Here is a 10,768-nt window from a genome sequence, read left to right as displayed (position 1 = left end):
ACTTTGGTCAAAGAGTAAGTTTAATCAGAAAAATAAGAACTTACAGAAAGAAAGGAAAACAGTGAAAGGAGACCAAATAATCATGATGTGTCATTCAACACAGTCAAGGACCGTTAGTTCCTTCTCAAGGGCTAGAGACAATCTTCTGAGCCATATCCTATGTGTTGCCTTATAGATACTGAAACCCCAGGTGGAGAAGTTAACTACTCGATGACCCGACTCTGCCCAGGACAGGAGCTGCCGCAATTCGGAGAATCGGCCTTAGAAAAATGGGAACAAACGAACCCTGGGGCTGAAGCTTAACAGTACCTCAAACCATCAAGATGACGCTAGTCAGACTACCAACGACCAGTTTGAAAATGACTATCAGAGCTGACTTTGCGGGGTCTACATGTAGCCCCCTCCTTCAGCCTATAAAAGCTCTTGCCCCACGGGTTGCCAGTTGCCTTTGAACAGATGTCTGCTCCCTTGCTGACCCCCAGTTGCCGGCATCTGAAATAAAGCGATCTTTCCTTTCCACCAACCTGGCCTGTTTATTGACTTTTGATTGGCGAGCAGCTGGATGCCACACTCTTTTGGTAACAGAATCATATGGCATTTACTCTTTGATGCAAGATTTTTTTCACCCAGCATGTTTCTGAGATCCAGCCATGTTCCTGCATGTCACAGAAAAGCTTGTTCCGTGGAACTGCAGAATCCGTTTTTGCGATCCCCTGGCCGAGGACAGTTAGGTTTTTCACTCTTACAGACAAAGCTGCTATGGACATTCATGTGCAAGTTTGTTTGTGGCCCTACATTTTCATTTCTCTTGTATAAATAGCTAAACATGGAGCCACTGAGTCATGTGAAAAGTTTAACTTTTAAAAGTAACTGTCACACTCTTTTCCAAAGTGTGTGACCACTTTACACTTACACTTTTACCACTTACACTCCCACCAGCACTTAGTGTGGTCCGTTTGTTTCACTTTAGATATTCTAATTGATTGCTGTCTTGGGGTTCTAATTTGCATATTTCCAGCAAGAAATGATGTTGGACATTGACATGTGTGTTTATCAACTATTTGTAATTTTCTTTAATGAAGTGTCTATTCAAATATTTTGCCCATTTCTCAATTTATTTATTTATTTATTTATTTTGTCTTCTTGAGCTGTAAGAATTTTCTTAATGTTCTGGGAAAAAGTCCTTTGTCCAATATATGTATGTATGTTTAGTTGCTCAGTCGTATCTGCCTATTTGTGATCCCATGGTTCCCATCCACCAGGCTTCTCCGTCCATGGAATTTTCCTGGCAAGAATACTGGAGTGGGTAGCTATCTCCTTCTCCAGGAGATCTTCCTGACCCAGGAACTGAACCCTGATCTCCTGCATTACAGGATTATTCTTTACTCTCTGAGCCACCAGGGAAGCCCATAAGTTCTGCAAATATTACCTCCTCTTTTTAATAGCCAATGCATTTTTTGTGTTTAGTATCAAGAAATCTTTGCCTGTGTGAAAGTCATGAATTTTTTTTTCTTACGTTTCCTTCATAAAGTTTTATAGTTTTAGCTTTTACATTTAAGTCTACGATACATTTTAAATAAAATTTTGTGTGAGGCGGAAGTTGAATGTACATTTCTCTCTTCTAAATATTCTGGTTTTCTGTCAACATTAGCTGAAAATACATTTCCTTCCCCAAGTGAGTTATGTTAGCGCTTTTCTCTAAAACTGATTGATTATATCCATAGTGACTTCCCTGGTGGTCCAGAGGTTAAGACTCCTGACTACCAAAGCAGTGGGCATGGGTTTGATCCCTGGTTGGGGAACTAAGATTCCACGTGCTGCACAGCACAGTATATAAATAAAAAATAAAATAATAAAATCAGTTGATTCTATCTTTGTGCTGCTGCTAAGTCACGTCAGTCATGTCCGACTCTGTGCGACCCCATAGACGGCAGCCCCTCAGGCTACTGTCCCTGGGATTCTCCAGGCAAGAACACTGGAGTGGGTTGCCATTTCCTTCTCCAATGCATGAAAGTGAAAAGTGAAAGTGAAGTCGCTCAGTCGTGCCTGACTCTTAGCGACCCCATGGACTGCAGCCTACCAGGCTCCTCCATCCATGGGATTTTCCAGGCAAGAGTACTGGAGTGGGTCACTAGTGCCTTCTCCGATTATATCTTTAGATAATATAAATTACAAATATTATAAAATCCAATGTTTGTGCTGCATGCTGGGTGTGCTCAGTCGCTTCAGTCATGTCTGACTCTTGGTGACCCCATGGACTGTAGCCCTCCAGGCTCCTCTGTCCATGGGATTCTCCAGGCCAGAATACTGGAATGGGTTGCCATGCCCTCCTCCAGGGGATCTTCCCAACCCTGAGAGCGAGTCCAAATTGGCAGGCAGGTCGTTTACCACTAGCGCCACCTGGGAAGTCTCCAATGAAATACAGTATATACATATAAATGTGCAATGGAAATCAGTAATTTGCCAGCAATCAACAGAGCTGAGAGAAATGGAGTCTGTGTGCCTTTGACCACCATTTCATGCTCTCACCCTCACTATGGTGTAGGCCAGGAAATTCTACATTTAGTATCTTTTTTATTTCTTTTAATGTCCCAGTAAGGCAAGTTAACCTACAGATGGAGAAGTTGGGGCTCAGAAAGAGGGGCAACAATTTTCCCAATTCCTTCATCTGGCGAGTAGAAGCTCTGAGCTTGGAGCTTGAGTTTTTTCTGATCCAAATCTAACGGTCTTTTCTACAGTGTTCCATTGAGAGAGTCCAACAGCCCTGTGGAAATTCAGCAAGAGAAAGGCTACTTTTGTCCTTTCAAGACCTGGCATGGATGATCTAAACCACCAATACGTCTCAGCAGCGGGAAGGAGAAGTGGGGTAGTCCGAGAGGAATGTGGGCTTGGATGAGCGTGGGAATGAACGGGACTCTACAATGGTGGGTCCCACAGGCACAAGAATACCGATGGCGCTTGGAGGTGGAACCCTGTTTTTATCTCTATGGTGGATTGGAGTTGCCTGAGAGGGAGAAAATGTTACCCATTTTATTTCACAAACTGCTTTAGAAAGCAGACAAGTTTAGCATTGGCAATTTTGGTCTCTCCACAGCAGGAGCTGTTTTCAATTTTGTCTGTAATAAAAGAAATGATAGACATGTGAGCCTGCAGGAAAGTGAAAGTGTTAAACACTGACTCCTGTCTGACTCTTTGCAATCCCATGGACTGTAGCCTGCCAGGCTCCTCTGTCCATGGGATGCTCCAGGCAAGAACACTGGAGTGGGTCTCCATTTCCTCCTCCAAGGGATCCTCCCAACCCAGGGATCAAACCCAGGTCTCCAGCACTGCTGGCAGATTCTTTACCATCTGAGCCACCTGGGAAGGGGAAGAAAAATAAAACCTTGGCCCAGGAACTTTGCTTGCATTCCTATTCAAACATGGTCTGAGTGCGTCCTGTTGAAGAAGAGACGATGTGGATCCGTTTGACCCTAAAATGACTCTGAAGAAGAAAGAGGAGGAGAAAGGGGAAGGAGAAGGAGGAAGAGGATGGATCAGGGAGGAGAAGGAAGAGGGGGTGGGGGCCTGATAAACAAGCAAGCCCAGCTCAGTGCTCTGTGAAGACCTAGAGGGGTGGGATGGGGCGGGGAGTGAGGTCCAAGAGGGAGGGAACATATGTATACACATGGCTGAATCACTTTGTTGTACAGCAGCAACTAACACAACATTGTAAAGCAATTATACTCCAGTTTAAAAAGGGGAAAAAAAAAAAAAAAACAAGCAAGTCTAACATAAAACAATGGAAAAGTCATTTGCCACCGACTGCAATGAAATCAAGCTATGGGGATCTCAGGCCAGTTATATCATTTTTCTGAACCTCAGTTTTGTCGTCTCTGAAATGGAAATAATAAAAACACAGCATCTTTCAAATCACCCAGCAACTTTAATGCTCAGAGAAGATCTCTTTAAGCAATTGATACCTGAGCAAGACTTGAAGGATGAGAACAAGTCAGACATACAAACATCAAACGAACTGGGTGTGGAGCGAGCATATCCCCTCCTGCCTGTCCCCTCCTACCCTGACCACCACGCGGCCCTTCCTCAGCCTTGCTCTCTCCCCGCCCCACCCCCACCCACTGAGGCTTGGCTCTGGAGGGCTTTCTCACACCCCAAGGCCCAGGGCTGGGGGGCCTGGAGCCAGACTGAGAAGACCCTCTGGGCCCCAGGGCTGGAGGCAGGGAGAAAAAAAATATCACATACTATCTCGGATTAAGTTTGCACTCAGCAAGTGCAAAGGCCCTGGGGTAGGAAAAATTTTTTATTGAAGAACCAGGGACTTCTCTGGTGGCTCAGTGGTTAGTTCCAGTGCAGGAGACACAGGTTCAATCCCTGGTCAGGGAACTAATATCCCACATGCCACAGAGCAGCTGAGACTTCGTGCCACAACTACTGAGCCCATATGCACTGGAGCCCGCCTGCCACTACTCGAGAGTCTGTGCAACGCAACAAAAGATCCCATGTGCTGTCAGTAAGGCCGGAGGCAGTCTAACTAATCGTCTTTTTAAAAATAAGCAGAACAGACAGTGTTGCTGCAGCATAGAAAGTGGGAGGGAGGGAGGAGAAAAATAGTTCGGGGAAGGTTTAGGTCATGTAAGACTCTAAGGCATTAAGAAATTTGAACTTTATTCCAAACGTAACAGATAGTTTTTAGGGGGTTTTAAAGCATAAAGGTAACATGATTTGATTTATCCCAGAGCAGCCATTAGGGGCTTCCCTGGTGGCTCGGCGGCGAACAGTCTGTATGCAATGCAGGAGATGCAGGTTTGATCCCTGGGTCAGGAGGTTCCCCTGGAGAAGAAAACAGCAGCCCACTCCAGTATTCTTGCCTGGGAAATCCCATGGACAGAGGAGCCTGGCAGACTACAGTCCATGGGGTCACAAGAGTTGGACACAACTGAGCGACTGAACAACCACCACCACCAGCGTAACTGGGAGGGAATGGTTGGTTCCCTGATGCTTGTTGAAGGGGTCACTACAGCAGATGGAGACGGAGATGCTCACAGTAAGAACGGGGTCAGCGGTAGTTATCAGGTTGCTCTCATGTCTGTATCCATCCGGCCTTGCCCAGTGCACAAGTTATCGCAGAAAGGGCTCACTTCCCAGAAGCCCGAGGAAAGTTCCAGCCAGGCCAGAGGCACCCAGCCCCCTGTGGCCTGGGGGAGCTGACTCAGGAGTGAAGCAGTGCTGTCCAGCTGAGCTCATTAGAGCTGCCCAGCTTTGCTGATGTGGTTATGAAACTTCGTGATGAGGGAGCATCCTTCACCTGGCCATAGGGCATTACCTGCTGCTGGACTCTGCCTGGTCTCCTGCCCTCCCAGGAGGAGGAGCTGTCTTTTTCGCACCTCTGTTAACTTGGCTGCCTTTCTCTCTGAGACAAGTCCTGCTATGGCGGGGGACACCCTTCCCCACATCTAATTATAATACCAGAAATAAGCTACTGTTTGGAGAAGGAAATGGTATCCCACGCCAGAATGCTTGCTTGGAAAATTCCATGGACAGAGGAACCTGGTGGGCTACAGTCCATGGGGTCACAAAGAGTCAGACACGACTGAGCAACTAACACAGAGACATGTGTTGAGCACCTATTAGGCTCCAGGCATAGCATTGCCTCCTTCAAACCTTTGACCACTCTTCCAAGGAGGCATTTTTGTTGTTGTTGTTACAGATACTCAGAGAGGTTAAGTAATTTGCCTAAGGTCACGCAGCTGCTAAGGAGCAGAACTAGGATTCTAATTTAGTGTTTTTAACTTCACAGCTCATGCTGGGCTGCTTCTGCATCCCCTCTTCCCCATTCTATGGATGAGGACAGTGAGCCAGGAATGGAAGCACCCCAGGTGCCTCGGTGTGTCTTTTTTAAAGCCTCTGTCACAGAAGGTAGAACCAGACATCACAATATGTCCACAAGCTCCTTGGAGGGCAGGGCACCTTGACCTCTAAGGTTCCTTCCAGCTTTTAAGTTCAGAGATTCTGCTTTCGGGGTGGTTTCTGAGGAAATCTATAAAGCAGGTTGTTTCAGTGAAACTGAAAACCTACTCACATCTACCAATATTTGTTGATTCCTTATGTGGTAGGATTTATAAATTAGAAAATATTCATATACTATATTACTCCTGAGCCCATTTTTGGTCCACGAGTAGCTCAGATCAGATTTATCCTCATACCAGAAAGAACTGCGAAAACCAGACAAGACGTAAGAGTGGTTTTGAAGACAGTGAACGGCAGACAGTCAAGCACCGTGATCCCTAAGAGTCTGGAAACAGACAAAGTCAGTCCTATGAACCTGCCTGCCTTGAAAGAGTATCCAGGACACTGCCCAGGGACGCGGAAGCCGGGAAGCGCCTCATGAGTTCTCTGAGTTGAGGAGATGGAGCTAGAGTCTATGGGAACTAAAATAGCTTGACTGTGCGGGCTAGGGTACCAGATTGCAGAAAGCTACATGGAAAAACAATCTCAGAGATGCATAGGGTCCCCTCAAGTACAGAGCACCCTGGTGGCAGAAAGTTACCGTAGGGGGGGGAAGGAACCACTGGAAAAGATTAGGGGAAACAGAGACGGGAACTCACACCAGAGAATGGACCTATTTCCACCCACTGGACTAGAAAACTTCATGATCTGCAGGGCTTGGGCACTGGGGACAGTCATTCAACAGAGTCTTGCTCTTAGTGATGCTGTAAGTCTTGAAGAATAAGGGACAAAGAGAAGACCTCTATACCAAATAGCAACATAGATATTTCCCCTTCTTCCCATATGGATTACTGCAATAATTGACAAGAAATGGGGTGGGGGGATCTTGTAACATTATTGCTTGTAAAATCTTAGTGAAAATTTCCCTTTGGTGCCAGTCTTGACCTAGAACAAAGGTGGCTTTCTGAGACACAAATAAATAGCTTTGGGAGGGGAATCACAAACCCAGTCATTAACTTATATCTGGAACAGCTTTTACTGGGACTTCATTAAGATCATTTCTATAAAGCAAGTGATAAGATGGGCTGTGTGAAACTTTTTCTAAGAGTAGTTGTTCATTTTTCTTTATGCCCCTTTTGAGTAGAGAGTTACATGGAGATGAAAGTTTTCTAATGTTCTTCTTGGCATATGGCACAGTAAACAGAGCAAAATATTATAAACACTAACTATAGTATCAGAAAGACAGTTTTAATTTGATTCAACAGGCATCCACTGGGCACCAAAGAATTGTCTGTGCTGGAGATAAAAAGGAAATAAATATTTTTAAGTATTTATTATTATTATTTTTAGCACTGGCCTATTTATTATTTATTTGGCTGTGTTGAGCCTTAGTTGCAGCACATGGGATCTCCTCTCGAGGGCATCTCTCTAGCTGTGGTCACAGGCTCAGTTGCCCCAGCTTGTGGGATCTTACTTCCCTGACCAAGGATTGAACCCACGCTCCCAGCAGTGCATGGTAGATTTTTAACCACTGGACCACCAAGGAAGTCCCCATAAAAGGGAATAAATATTTTAAAAGATAATGATTAACATTTATATTCACAAAGTTAAAATTATTATTAATATTTATATTAATAAATAGATGGCCCCTGCTCTCAAAACTAATGAGGTTGTTCTGCCAATAAGTCATGTCCAATTCTTTGACATCCCATGGACTGCAGCACACCAGGCCTCCCTGTCCTTCACAATCTCCTGGAGTTTGCTCAGCTCATGTCCATTGAGTCAGTGATGCCATCCAACCATCTCATCCTCTGTTGTCCCCTTCTCCTCCTGCCCTCAGTCTTTCCTTGCATCAGGGTCTTTTCCAGTGAGCCAGCTCTTCACATCAGATGGCAAAAGTACTGGAGCTTCAGCTTCAGCATCCCTCCTTCCAATAAATATTTAGGGTTGGTTTCCTTCAGGATTGACTGGTTTGCACACCCAAATAATATTAAACCTTCAGAGAATCCATAAGTGCAAAATATTAAAACTCTGCTTGGAATTCTTTACCAGAAACTATAAACTCACATATGTGGCTATGGATAGATCCAAAACCATAGCAGGCATTACTAATTGATCACAGCACTCTATGGATAAACTAGACTGAGAATTGATTAAAGAGAAACCGTTTATACCTTAGTTATCAGGCAATCTCTTTCTCTTTCTTCTAAAGCCTTTCAATAGTTCCATGTCCAAAATATCTTGGTTGATTTCATGCCATTTAATTCCTCCAGAGACAAAATAGTTGCCTCCCTGCTCACTCAAGGCAATATTCAACTGCATGCTCTCCTGCTTTCCTTCATCCTCCAGCAAAGCATCACCATTTTCACTATAATTTTCAGCATTGCTCTTGTGGTCATCACTACCATCATTATCACCAGCGCCATCACCATCATTATCATCACCACCACCACCATCGTCATCATCAGTACCATCTTCTGAACACTGATTATGAGCCAGACTAAGCATTAAGGATGGGCTTCCTTGGTGGCTCAGGGGTAAAGAATCTGCCTGCCAGTGCAGGAGATGTGGGTTCGATCCCCAGGTCAGGAAGATTGCCTGGAGAAGGAAATGGCAACCCACTCCAGTACTCTTGCCTGGAAAATCCCATGGATAGAGGGGGCCTGGCGGGCTACGATCCATGGGGTCACAAAAAGAGCTGGACACAACTTAGCAACTAAACAACGAGTACTAAGGATACTAAGTTCTATGTCTTGTTTCAAATTCTTGAGACATTTTGTATGGGTGGTTTTACTGCATTTACAGATAAAGAAACTGGGGTTTAATGAGGCAAAGTAACTGGCCTAAGTTCACCTAGTAAAAATCAGAATTCACACCTGTAAGTTATGACATCATAGAAAACTCACATTTCAGGATGCTAAGTTTGTTTTTTTTCCATCTCAGTCCAGGTCTCCCAAATCCCTTGAATGTAAACATTGGCAGAAGAATTATTTATTTTCTCTTATTGTGATTTGAATCAGTGCAACATTTTGCTCATTGGGATTTAGACCATAAGCTTAGAAGTCATTTGAGAATATTGAAAAATCCCTTTGTTCCAATTCAAAAATGTTCAGCTGGCATTGAAAATATTACTGCAGCTTCATGTAGTTGCCTTTTTTTTTTCCATGATAAATTTTGTGTCATGAGGATTTTCTAACTAACTGGCTTTCCAATGAGCATTTCCATTTGGATTTCTTTTGTGGTGTACAGATGGTAATAAAATAAGGCTGCCGCCCCCATCCTCACTTTTAACTTCCATTACTACACATCGTAAATAGTGAGAGTTCTCACAGGGGACTCCTGGGGTCTATATAAATTGCTGTTATTTCTGTGGTTTACCACTTGGACCTGCAGTGATTTATCTTTGCACAATGAGGGGCTGCTGTGGCATTCATCATCTGAGTGGAGGCAGAAAGCCAGCAGGCCTGTGCTCACTGAGCAGCTAAATGTAAAATACATGGTACTCATGGAGGTCAGCCTAAGTCTGATTGACTCTTAAATGAATGTGCCCGTGGGGTACATCTCTGGAAACCACAACTGCTAATCAACTACTCCAGCATGCGAGCCTCACAAAGATGAGGACGGTGATGGGCTGAATGTTTGTGCCCTCCTACAATTCATTTGTTTAAAACCTAACCCTCAGAGTGGCAGCATTAGAAGCTGGCAATGTGGTGGCATTGGGAGGTGATGAGATCCTGAGGGTGGAGCCCTTGTGAATAGGATTAGTGCCTTTATAACAGAGACCCCAAAGAGCTTCCTCACCCCTCACATGTGAGGACACAGTGAGAAGATGACCGTCTATGAACCAGGAAGCAGGTCCTCATTGTTATTCAGTCACTAAGTCGTGTCTGACTCTTTGAGACCCCATGGACTGCAGCACACCAGACTCTGTCCTCCACTACCCGCCGGAGTTTGCTCAGATTCATGTCAGTGATGAATGGAGTCAGTGATGTCATCTAACCATCTCATCCTCTGTCTCCCCCTTCTCCTTTTGCCTTCAGTCTTTCCCAGCATCAAGGTCTTTCCCAATGAATGCGTTGTTTGCATCAGGTGGCCAAAGTATTGGAGCTTCAGCTTCAGCAACAGTCCTCCCAACAAATATTCAGGGTTGATTTCCTTTAGGATTGATTGGCTTGATCTCCTAGCTCTCCAAAGGACTCTCAAGACTCTTCTCCAGCACTGCAATTCAAAAGCATCAATTCTTCCTTGCCCAGTCTTCCTTATGGTTCAAATCTCACATCCATATGTGACCAGTGGAAAAACCAAAGCTTTGACTATATGGACCTTTGTCAGCAAAGTAATGTCTCTGCTTTTTAATATGCTGCTTAGGTTTGTCTTAGCTTTAGCAGGGCTCATAGCTTCATTGAGTTACTTAAGCTCCTTCACCACGACAAGGCTGTGGTCCATGTTGGGAAAGCAGGTCTTCATCAGACACCAAGTCTGCCAGTGCCTTTGTCTTGGATTTCCCAGCCTCCAAAACTGGGAGAAAGACGTATTTGTTGTGTAGGCCACTTGTCTGTGGTTGTTTCAGCATCCCCAAAGAACTAAGATAACAAACTTGTCTATATTGCTCATTATTCAATCCCCATTACCTCATTCAGTGCTTGGCACACAGCAGATGCTCCATAAATCCTTTTTCAGCATTTTATTATAAAAGTTTTCAAACACAAGAAAGTTGAAGGAATGTTAAAGTGAAAACCCATATACTTACCACCTACAGTCTACCATTAATACAGTATTATAAAAATAATGTATACATATATACATTTATAACTCACTTTGCTGT

Source organism: Ovis canadensis, chromosome 24 (assembly GCF_042477335.2).
Source record: "Ovis canadensis isolate MfBH-ARS-UI-01 breed Bighorn chromosome 24, ARS-UI_OviCan_v2, whole genome shotgun sequence".
NCBI classification, from domain to species: domain Eukaryota; kingdom Metazoa; phylum Chordata; class Mammalia; order Artiodactyla; family Bovidae; genus Ovis; species Ovis canadensis.
This window is presented reverse-complemented; position numbering follows the sequence as displayed.